This window comes from Leuciscus leuciscus (assembly GCF_965113295.1).
Source record: "Leuciscus leuciscus genome assembly, chromosome: 15".
Taxonomy (NCBI): domain Eukaryota; kingdom Metazoa; phylum Chordata; class Actinopteri; order Cypriniformes; family Leuciscidae; genus Leuciscus; species Leuciscus leuciscus.
Genome location: NC_138739.1, coordinates 15,835,531 through 15,847,990, shown reverse-complemented (window position 1 = coordinate 15,847,990; position 12,460 = coordinate 15,835,531). Strand labels below are relative to the sequence as shown.

General features: G+C 44.2%; 1 protein-coding gene across 2 annotated transcripts in view; it reads right to left on the bottom strand.

The window, feature by feature from the left end:
* LOC309476166 (SLAM family member 5-like) overlaps positions 1-12,460 on the bottom strand; it is a 222,374-nt gene that overhangs the window by 42,992 nt on the left and 166,922 nt on the right. The gene's annotated exons all lie outside the window — the stretch shown is intronic.

The window sequence follows — 12,460 nt, the reverse complement described above, 5'->3', positions numbered from 1 at the left end:
TTGTGATGGTACATCGACTTAAAATAGGTTGAATGACACGTCTGCCATAGCCTGACGGGGTCTGTATCGTTTTTAATCGTACTTTAATACTTCGGGTTTCGGGTAGTAACCCGAGCAGCACAAAAAGAACTACAAAATTCGACTGCTTTACGGCAAAGGCTACCTCACTTCCCACAACACGTCCTCACATGCTGTTGGACTTGTAAATAACGTTATATTGCTTATATTGTACATCACTCGGACAAGCTTTCACTCGTTGGTGTGAGCTAAAAAGCACCTGGCGTTCTTGTTGATGGATTAGTAGACATCTTCAGAGGCTAGCTGTGCTTGTTCGATGTCCGACGATTTGTAACGCGTTGTGTTTATTCCCCAATCGAACTCGTGTAACTGTCTGTCACATGTTCTACCGTCCACAGCATTACTTGATAGACAAAAATAGGACAAGAATGAGCATCAAACAGAAACAACCCGCTTACGGGGTGTTCGAGGCGCACATACAATACAGACTGCCAGTTCAACAGGGCGCGCGCAGCTCTTAAAGGGGCCACACCTTATTTCCACTCGTTATAGCTTCCATCCGACTGAACAGGGACCGGTATACAGGGGATCAGGCCGTGAGTGAAGAGACTGCTGCGTGAGTGGTATTTACGACAGTAACGTTAATTACAAGTATTCCACAGCGACTCTAGGGGTCGTTGTTTGACCAAAACGGAAATCTTACCTAGTGGGGCTTTAATGTTTTCTGTTTTTTACTCTCTCTGACACTTTTTTCACTGTACTTTTATTTTATTTCTACTCGCTTTGTTTTTCTCTTCACTTCCAAACGTCACGCTCTGAGTTTCACGCAGAACAGCCCATTTCCAGCACACAACACTCCCACTTGGTCAGTTTTTGGGAACCAAATAAGGTAGGTTCTTTTTCTGTAACCAAAAAACTAACCTTCACAGAACATAGCAGGGAGGCTTTTTTTTTTTTGTATAAACCTAAAAATAACTTTCAGGGAAAGTTCTGGGAAGGTTCTTTTTAGGTTTTATTTTTAACCATGTAAACTAATTGTGCAATTGACCAATACAGAGATTATTCTAATGCTTAAATATGTAATCTTTCATAAACAATCTGTATTTGGCAGAATAACATCTCTGAAAATTTGTTTAATACAGCTTTTAATAAAATGTAGAAATTAGTCAAAACCTATTATAATCTGCACCCAATTCTCAGCATGTGCTTTTCTTCCACAGAAAGAAAGACATAGTTTGTAGCACTGATTATTGCAGTCCATCCATCCGTCTTTCATGCCACTATACTGTCCTATAAGGCAAAAGACCTAAACTCGCTATAGAGTGTGGGATTGAGAATTTTTAGTTGTCCAGCCAAATTAATTATAGGTAGGATACTGGAAATCTGGCAATTGGGACAGCCTCCGTTGTACCGCGGTGATGCAACCGGCCTTCGAATGCGGCCTTTAAAGGGTGCAGCCTCTGAATTGGGACGCAGCAACAGAACGGGTGAATGTGGACAGCTGGCCGAACTCAGATCATAGCAAGACATGTTATGAGCTGATCCAGTATCTACTATCGCAGTGGTTCTTAACTCCAGTTCTCAGGACACTGCTCTGCACATTTTATATGTCTGCCTTATTTAACACACCTGATTCAGATCATCAGCTCGCTGGTAGAGACTCCATGAACTGCAATTAGTGTGTCCCGCAGTGTGTCCCGAGGACTGGAGTTGAGAATCACTGCACTATGGAAATCAGTTAGAAGAATCTTTTTTGTAGTTTAAAAATAAATCCAACACAATTTGCTCAAAGAAAGTGCCGGGACAAAATATGTAAACTCGCCCATTGTTCCAGCGCAAGTGTTCTAAGTGGATTTACAAATTGAAAAAAATATTTTCGGTGGCAAAGAAAAAAATAAAAGACCTCATCGCACCTGGAGGCACCACGCTTATGTCTTATTGACCTTGCAGCAAACACAATAGATATGTTTTCAATTGATAAAAGATTTAGCATGAGTTACTTAAAAAATAAATAAATAAAAAAACACTAGGAAGAAAGTTAGGGACTTCGTTTTCATTGTATGGAAAAAAATTCATTAATGTGAGTGGTGACTACAGCTGTGAGATAACTTTATGCCTAATTTTTTTTTTAATATGAACTAACCCTTTAATATATAATAATTTATTAAAGGAGACATATCATGCTTTTAAATCGTTCCTTTTTACATATAAATCATACATTTGTGGTCTATATAAAGCGGAACTGCAATGCTTGGGTCTGTATTCCTCATTATTATTCGGTTGTTAAGTCGTGACGTAACCAATACTGTTTCCGGGTCCAAAGTCCAGGTCCTCTCTACCTACCTACCGCTTTCGCTGGTGTTTTGGTTATTATTGAGTGTTTTTACAATGCCGCAGTGCTGTGTCCCGTGTCCCGAGCTAACTCACTTCAACCTCGTAAATCTTCTTTTTCATTGATGCCTGGACTCTACCCTTAATTATGCCACCTGAGTGATGAGCTACACTAACCACTCTGTTGGTGTTAAAGGAATGTAAACCCTTTTTGACCGCCAAGGGTGCCTCACTAAGAAGGACGTGATCGTAAATAAATTTACAGGTTCCACCGTTGTTATTTCTGGACGAGAGGAGCGCTTGGACCCAAAACGTCACGCGTGACGTCAGACTTAACAATCGGATAGCTCCACAGGCCCCTTCTCTACCCCTTTTCTGATGTGCGTCTGAGAGCAACTCATTTTGGTGCAGTCTCTTTAAAGGGATGTTCACTTTGTCGCCTTGGCTATGGTTTCCAATGAACTGCAGTAGCCAAGGCAACATCTAGTGTATATATCTATTCCCGCCCGCGCTCTCAGATCACTTGGACGTGGCTGTGTACAAGAGGTAAAAACGATATAAATACTGTTCGTTTTCTCACACAAACCGCTCGTTTCGTGTCTTAGGCCATCAATGTGTACTTACGATGGGGAATTGTTTAATTTGGACGACGGGGAATTGTTTTAATTTGGACTCTGTGCATGCTCTTTGAGGTGGTGACCATCGACCTGCATTATATGACTGACAGACAAGAACGGTTTGACCTAAAAATATCAAAATTGAAACTACTGCGGAAAAAAAGACACCTACATCTTGGATGCCCTTGAGGGTAAGCTAAAACATACCAAAAATTAATTTCAAAGTGAACTATCCCTTTAAATACAATTGAGACACTTCATACCCCTCCCCCTCTCCAGGTTGCAGAGGTGACACTCAGTTCAACTCCACCCCGTTCGGCCATTTTTGTAGTTTGATAGCAGAGATACGATTATCTAGCGGCACAGAAACGTTTTATTCACACGTTATTAACAAAATGTCAACAACGGAAGACTTGTCCATCCAGCCTTACATGTTCGAGCCAGAGTCGGAGCCGGAGCAAGATGAAAATGAAGACGACGAACCTGCAGAACAACGTCTTCATATGGATGTATGTATCGCAATGGTGTGTTACTGTATTTACACATGAAACTTTGGTCTTCCGACCTTTTACCACCGTGTCGATTTATTTTGATTAATATGTGCGAGGGAGAGAGAGCAAGACAGCGTCTAGTTTGGAGACGGTGAAGTCTTGTTTACACTTTCACCTGGATCTGAAGAGAGAGAGTGGGTCTCTCTCTCTGCTCGTTCTTTCAGTTAAACATGCGCCCTGTAACAAGCGCGGCAGTTCATCTGCATTAGACGGTGTAATGAAGCGTGTGGGTTACTACATCCAACAACCGAACATTTTAACTTACCCTCTCGTAACTTCTGCATCCTTTAGCTTGGACTACAAAATTGCAGCGAGAAATAAAAATGGCGGATTGCTCGAAGTGTTGGGCCGTAAGTCAATGTCCTTATTTGGCAGTTCCGCTGCAAATACTGTGACGTAATAGTTCAAAAAAACGTCATAGAGAATAGAAAAATCGGAACAGGTTGAAAAATATGAATATGATAAAGATATCAACGAAGCACCTGAAGAGAATAATTTCAACTTTTCTGTACTTCTAAACACTCCAAATATACAACAAAATGCATTTAAGGGCTAAAAAAGTGGATTTAGCATGATATGTCCCCTTTAATGTTAATATATTACTGGGTTACACTTTATTTTAAGGTGTCATTGTTACAGTGTAATTATATATTTAGGTACTGAGTAATATTAATTAACAACATGTACTTACTATAGAGTTAGGCTAGCATTATGCTTTTTTGCTTCGTTGCTGTAAGCTCCGTCTTAGCCTCGTATTTCCTTGTTTTGAACCATAATTTACTACAATTTCTAGTTGTTTATATTACTACTAAATACGGCTTGCCCAACATCGCTGGCTTCCGTTGCTACTAGCACAACACGGTAGTAATTCGCTAGCCTGTTAACGCGCCACCCGTGCGCTCAGCTATTTTTATTTATTTATTTTTCTCTCGCGCGCTCGCGCCTTTGAGTTCATAAAAGCTCAGGTGAGTAAGAATCACTCAACAAACACGGTGAGTAATGTCTTGTCCTGTTATTATCATGCGTCGCGTCTGAATGCGTTGTTGTTTTTGGAGCTCTATCGATTTGATTTATAATTCTTGATTTTTCTCGCTGCCTGCTGTGAGTGTGTTTGCTTCGGAGCTGTAAGCTCCGTCTTAGTCTCGTATTTCCTTATTTTGAACCATCATTTACTACAATTTCTAGTTGTTTATATTACTACTAAATACAGCTTACCCAACCATGACGCACAACACGCTAGTAATTCGCTAGCCTGTTAACGCGCCACCCTTGCGCTCAGCTATTTTTATTTATTTATTTTCTCTCGCGCCTTTGAGTTCATAAAAGCTCAGGTGAATAAGAAACACTCAACAAACACGGTGAGTAATGTCTTGTCCTGTTATTATCATGCGTTGCGTCTGAATGCGTTGTTGTTTTTGGAGCTCTATCGATTTGATTTATAATTCTTGATTTTTCTCTTTAAACTCGCTTACAACGAACATTTTCTACTTTTCCTCACTGAGAAGCACTACTGCTCAAACCTCATAGTTACAACGCGGACTGTTGAGCAGACGCGTCTCAAGCCTATAAGTGATCCAACGCTGCATACTCTTAAAGGTTACGTCCGTGGATCACGGCTGAACGCGTCTTCTCCACACTCACTTATAAACAAACACTTTTTTTTCGCCTATCGTGCGTCTACTCTACACCCCTACCACTAAAAATCCTCATAGTTACAACGCGGACTGTTGAGCAGACGCGTCTCAAGCCTATTAGTGATCCAACGCTGCATACTCTTAAAGGTTACGTCCGTGGATCACGGCTGAACGCGTCTTCTCCACACTCATTTACAAACAAACTTATAATATAAATTAGTATTAATATTGATAGCATCACTGGTAGCTTCGTTGCTAACTCACTGTCCATCTGTTAAAATGGCGAATATATCAGATGTAAGTAGTCTACCGCTTGGTGCAGGTGAGGACACATTTGAGCTGCACGCACTGCAGTCTGAGCTGGAAGCTGTTGAGAAACAGATCCACAACCTTTTATTGAGACAGGCCGAGCTGAGAGACCGGTGTTTGGCTCTTGAAACATCACGCGCCGATGCACACAAATCAGTGTTTAACGTTACTAACCCGCTGACTCCGACCGCGTCTACTCCGTGCGTTCCTCAGCATCGGTCGCAATCAGCCATGGTCTCGTTCACTCCGGCTCCAACACGCCACCACGAAGCCTGGGTGGTTCCGCAGCGGAAGACGCGAGTCAGGTTTAGACCAAGACTTTCTCCGACCCTCCCGGTTTTCGAGTTATCCACACAAAACCGCTTCTCCCCTCTACGCGAAACAGAACGCGATGCTGTGATCATCGGCGATTCCATCGTTCGGCACGTACACGCTACGTTAGGTAAAAGTAAGGTGCAAAGTCACTGCTTCCCTGGTGCTCGTGTTTCTGAAATCGCTGCTCGCGTTCCCGAGATCCTGAACGGTGACGAGCGCGTCGGAACTGTGGTCCTGCACGCGGGAGTGAACGACATCAGGCTGCGCCAGACGGAGATTCTGAAGAAAGACTTCAGGAATCTAATCGATACGGTACGGAGCACATCGCCTGAAACAACGATCATTGTGTCAGGACCGCTTCCCACGTACCGACTAGGGCATGAAAAGTTCAGCAGATTATTTGCGCTAAATGAATGGTTAATGTCATGGTGCAATGAGCAGAAACTGCTCTTTGTAAATAATTGGAATCTGTTTTGGGAGCGTCCTAGGCTTTTCCGTGCTGATGGCTTACACCCAAGCAGATTCAGAGCGGATCTTCTGTCAGATAACATCTCCAAAATGTTAAATACCCTTTGACTAGTAACCAAAAGTCCAAATCATAGTCTCTGCTGCACCAATTCAACTGATATAAATACTAGTGTAGAACATTGCATAGAAACCGTGTCTATTCCTCGTTTAGTGAGATCAAATAATAAATCTAATGCAGGATCTAGGAAAAATCTAATTGTTATTAAAACAGAAAATGTTGCTATTAGTAAACAAAAACTATTTCTAAAGCTAGGTCTTCTAAACATTAGATCACTCACACCTAAGGCAGTTATTGTAAATGAAATAGTCACAGATAATAGCTTCGATGTACTTTGCCTTACTGAAACCTGGCTTAAACCAAATGATTATTTCGGTATTAATGAGTCTACTCCTCCTGGATACTGTTATAAGCATAAGCCCCGTCTGATTGGCCGTGGCGGAGGTGTTGCAACCATTTATAAAGATATTCTAAATGTTACTCAGAAAACGGGTTATAAGTTTATTTCATTTGAAGTACTTGTACTAAATGTTACGCTCTTAGATGTTAGAAAAACATCCCTATTATCTCTAGCCTTGGCTACCGTATATAGACCGCCAGGGCCTTACGCTGATTTCCTAAAAGAGTTTGCAGATTTTCTCTCAGACCTATTAGTCAATGTCGATAAAGCATTAATTGTTGGAGATTTTAACATACACGTAGATAATCCAAATGATGCGTTAGGAGCTGCGTTTACAGATTTATTAAATTCATTTGGGGTCAAGCAAAACGTCACCGGACCAACTCATCGTCTTAATCATACACTCGATTTAATTATATCACATGGAACCGATCCGACCGATATAGATATCATTCCACAAAGTGATGAAGTCACTGATCACTACATGGTAACTTGCATATTACGTACTGCTGTAATATGTCATGCGGCGTCGCGTTATCAACCAGGCAGAACAATCCTCCCATCCACCATAGATAATTTCTCAAATTGCTTATCTAATCTGTCTCAGCTGCTGCCTGAACCCAAACAAACAGATGAACTAGAAGAACTAACTAGCACTATGAGCACCATTCTCTCTAGAACATTGGATGTGGTTGCACCTATTAAATTAAAAAAGGTCAGAGAGAAAAATAAAGCACCATGGTATAACAATACTACGCATGTTTTAAAGAGAGAAACCCGTATTTTAGAGCGTAAATGGAAACAAACTAATTTAGAGGTCTTTAGAATCGCGTGGAAAGACAGTGTGTCACGTTATAAAAAGGCCCTAAAAGCTGCCAGCGCTGAGCACCTCCGCAAACTAATAGAAAACAACCAAAACAATCCAAGGTTTCTATTTAACACCGTGGCTAGACTAACACATAAACAGACGTCACCCGAACAAAATATCCCGTTACAGTTCAGTAGTAATGATTTCATGAACTTCTTCACTGAGAAAATAGAAAGCATCAGAACCACAATTATAAACGTTCAATCTTCAATCGCGCCTTATAATTCAGCTTCAATTATCACCCCGAAAGAACAATTACAGTGCTTTACAACTATAGAACAAAAAGAGTTAAATAAACTTATCACTTCATCTAAAACAACAACATGTTTATTAGATCCTATACCAACTAAACTACTGAAAGAAGTGTTACCTGTAGTGGAAGAGCCTCTCCTCAATATTATTAACTCATCTTTATCTTTAGGTCATGTTCCAAGAACATTTAAACTGGCAGTTATAAAACCTCTCATTAAGAAACCACAATTAGATCATAATAATCTAGCAAATTATAGACCCATTTCAAATCTTCCATTTATGTCTAAAATATTAGAAAAAGTGGTGTCCGCTCAACTGGGCTCTTTCTTGCAACAAAATGATATCTATGAAAAGTTTCAGTCTGGATTCAGACCGCATCATAGCACTGAAACTGCGCTCGTTAAAATCACAAATGATTTACTTTTAGCTTCTGACCAAGGCTGTATCTCAATACTAGTTTTACTTGATCTTAGTGCTGCGTTCGATACTATAGATCACACAATACTCTTAGATCGACTACAAAATTATACTGGTGTTCAAGGACAAGCACTAAGCTGGTTCAAATCATACCTATCTGACCGCTACCATTTTGTCTATTTAAATGGAGAAAAATCGATCATAACTCCAGTAAACTATGGATTGCCTCAGGGATCTGTATTAGGCCCTCTGTTATTTTCAATATACATGATGCCACTTGGAAATATTATAAGGAAACATGGAATTAGTTTCCATTGTTATGCTGATGACACTCAAATATATATTTCATCACGGCCGGATGAAAACGCTACATTTTCCAAATTGACAGAGTGTGTTAAAGATATAAAAGATTGGATGACGCGTAATTTTCTTTTATTAAATCCAGACAAGACAGAGGTAATACTTATCGGTTCAAAAAACCGCCCACAAAACCTCGCACAATACAACTTTAACATCATAGGATGTCCTGTTACTTTATCCTTGTCACGGTTGTTGAATGCATTGGTTCCTTCTTGTCTCGTGTCTATGTTGTTTATGTGTGAGTGGGCGTTGTCCCGCTCACGTGTCCGTCAGCGCTCCAGCTGATAATCATCATCATCACAATCACTGTTCACAGCTGCGATTCATTTCCATTCCATATATATACTCACACCTTTCTCTGTTCCAGTGTCGGATTGTTTGTTGAGGTCCTGTGTTTGCCGTGTCAGTGTTTCCGTGGAGTTGCCGTGTCTGTGTTCGCCCTGCCTTGTCTTCCTGCCGTTCGTGTTCTTCGTCATTGGTTTCACCGCACTCCAGCACCGGATTTTGGATTATTCACCTTCACTGCACCAGCGCACCACAGACCATCAAGTCCCTGCACGAGCCTGAGTCGCCACCTTCCTGAACTGTTTGTGTTTCTTTGTGAGCCTAATAAACGCTTTGAGTATCTGCAATTGCTTCCGGTTTTGTTTACCATGACAGAACAATCCGACCATTCCATGGAAGCAGCAGGTGACGCCGCAGCAACGATGGACGACTTTGTTCGTGCAAGTATTCAAAGGATGGACGCTCAGGACCGCTATCAAGGAGAAGCGGCGCGCGCGATTCAGGCTCTCGTCACGCAGGTGTCCGAGCTGACCCAGCGATTTCAACAGCTGCAACCTCCCGCTGCGCCAGCCGCACCGCTCGTCCCTCCCACACCACCGATGCCCGCCTCCCAGTCGGAACCTCGCCTTCCGACTCCTGAGCCATACTCTGGTGAGCCAAACTTTTGCCGGCCATTTTTGACTCGATGCAGCATGCATTTTGCTCTCCAGCCCCGAACCTTCGAGAAAGAGGAGTCCAAAGTGGCGTTTGTACTCACTTTACTGACTGGGAGAGCGGCACTTTGGGGGACGGCGGTGTGGGAAAACCAAGAGCCATGCTGTTCCTCGTTCCAGGAGCTCTCCTCGGAGATAAAACGAGTTTTCGACCGCGCGGTCGCGGGGAGAGAGGCTGCCAGGGCTTTATCTGAACTACGTCAGCGGGAACGATCAGTTTCGGATTATGCCATCGAGTTCAAGACCCTGGCGGCCGAGTGTCGCTGGAACGAGGAAGCGCAGTGGGATAGGTTCCTGCATGGGCTGGCCGACCGCGTCCAGAGGGAAATCTACGCCCTGGATCTACCCCCCTCACTCAACGAATTGATCAACCTGGCTCTGAGGGTGGACGCCCGACTAGCCCGGGTCGGACCACGCGCTCCACCCAGCCTGCCTCGTGGAGGGGTGGAACATCAGTGGTCCAGCGGCATGGACGCGGCCGGTCCCTCCGATCCCGAGCCCATGCAGGTGGGTCGAGCTCGGCTTTCCCGGGAGGAGAGGGAGAGGCGGAGATCCCTTGGCCTTTGCCTATACTGCGGGGGAGCGGGACATTTTGCTAGCAACTGCCCGGTAAAAGGCCAAGCCCGATAGTAAACATGAGGCTACTATCGGGTGGGATCTCCGCCGAAAGGTCCTCATCTACATCCACCATCCTCCCGGTAAGACTTAGATGGTCTGTCCACGATCACCACTGCACCGCACTGGTGGACTCCGGGGCTGAAGGTAATTTCATGGATCGCACCTTTGCACTACAGTTTCAAGTCCCACTCAGAACACTTCCTCAGAGAATCACCGTACATGCACTCAATGGACAGTCTCTACCCACCATCTCCCAGGCCACCGAGAACATCACGCTCATCACTTCAGGGAATCATGCAGAGACAATATCATTTTTCATCACGGACTCACATCACACACCCGTTGTTTTGGGTCACCCCTGGCTCAATCTACACAACCCCCGCATTGACTGGAAACAAAGAACCATATCAGCCTGGAGCGTTGAGTGTCATAGTTCTTGTCTTGTGTCTGCCTGTTCTGTTGTCTCTGTTCCTGTGTTGCAGGAGGAAGCAGTGGATTTATCAAACGTGCCCGCGGAGTACCGTGACCTGAGGGAAGTGTTCAGTAAGTCTAGGGCTGCTTCTCTTCCTCCGCACCGTCCCTACGACTGTGCTATAGATTTACTGTCAGGTAAGTCTCCGCCTAAAGGCAAGATTTATTCACTCTCGGTTCCGGAGAGGGAGGCTATGGAGAAATATATTTCTGATTCTCTAGCATCCGGGTTCATCCAGCCTTCCTCATCTCCAGCGGGGGCGGGGTTCTTTTTTGTGGGGAAGAAGGATGGATCGCTGCGACCTTGTATTGATTACCGGGGGCTGAACAACATCACGGTAAAGAATACTTATCCTTTGCCGCTGATGTCTTCAGCCTTCGAGAGGTTGCAGGGAGCATCCATCTTCACAAAACTGGACTTACGTAATGCTTATCATTTGGTCCGTATCAGGAAGGGGGATGAATGGAAGACTGCCTTCAACACCCCTAGGGGGCACTTTGAATACTTGGTCATGCCTTTCGGTTTGTCCAACAGTCCCGCAGTCTTCCAAGCGCTCGTCAATGACGTGCTGCGAGACATGATCGATCAGTTTATTTATGTTTACCTGGATGACATTCTGATCTTTTCCTCGTCTCTCCAGGAACACGTGCAGCACGTCCGACGGGTACTCCAAAGGTTGCTAGAGAATGGGCTTTTTGTCAAGGCGGAGAAATGCGCTTTTCATGCACAGTCGGTCCCTTTTTTAGGACACATCGTGTCGGCTGAGGGTATGCGTATGGATCCTGACAAAGTTAAGGCTGTGGTAGAGTGGCCAAACCCAGATTCCCGTAAGGCCCTACAGAGGTTTCTGGGGTTCGCCAATTTCTACCGGCGTTTTATTCGCAACTTTAGCCAACTAGCCGCACCTCTGACTGCCTTGACCTCCCCCAGAACTGCGTTCAGGTGGTCGGAAGCAGCCGAAACTGCTTTTTCCAACCTCAAGAGCCGCTTTGTTTCGGCTCCCATCTTGATCGCCCCTGATTCCTCACGTCAGTTTGTGGTGGAGGTCGACGCGTCAGAGGTGGGGGTAGGCGCAGTTCTTTCTCAACGCTCACCTTCAGACAACAAGATGCATCCATGCGCGTTTTTATCTCATCGTTTATCACCAGCCGAACAAAATTACGACATTGGCAACAGGGAGTTGTTGGCGGTCAAGTTAGCCTTGGAAGAATGGCGTCATTGGTTAGAAGGGTCCGGGGTACCCTTTATCGTCTGGACGGATCATAAGAATCTGGAGTACATTAGATCCGCCAAAAGGTTGAACTCCAGGCAGGCTCGGTGGGCACTTTTTTTCGGCCGTTTTGATTTTACTCTCTCGTATCGTCCGGGTTCCAAAAACATCAAACCCGATTCTTTGTCGCGTATTTTTGATCGATCCGAACACGCACCTACTCCCGAGCGTATTTTTCCTGAGACCCTAATTATCTCTACGCTCACTTGGGAGGTCGAATCGAGAGTCAAGAAGGCTCTAGAAGGGGTAACGCCTCCGATCCGGTGCCCATCGAACCGCTTATTTGTGCCGGAGGAACTACGTCCAGATGTTATTCGGTGGGGCCATTGTTCTAGTCTAGCCTGTCATCCAGGAGTTAGTCGCACCCTCTATTTGGTCAAACAACGATTCTGGTGGCCGCTTATGGCTCGCGACGTTCACGATTTTGTTTTGGCTTGCTCAGTTTGTGCTATTGGCAAGTCATCCAATCGACCCCCAGATGGGTTACTCCAACCACTGTCGGTG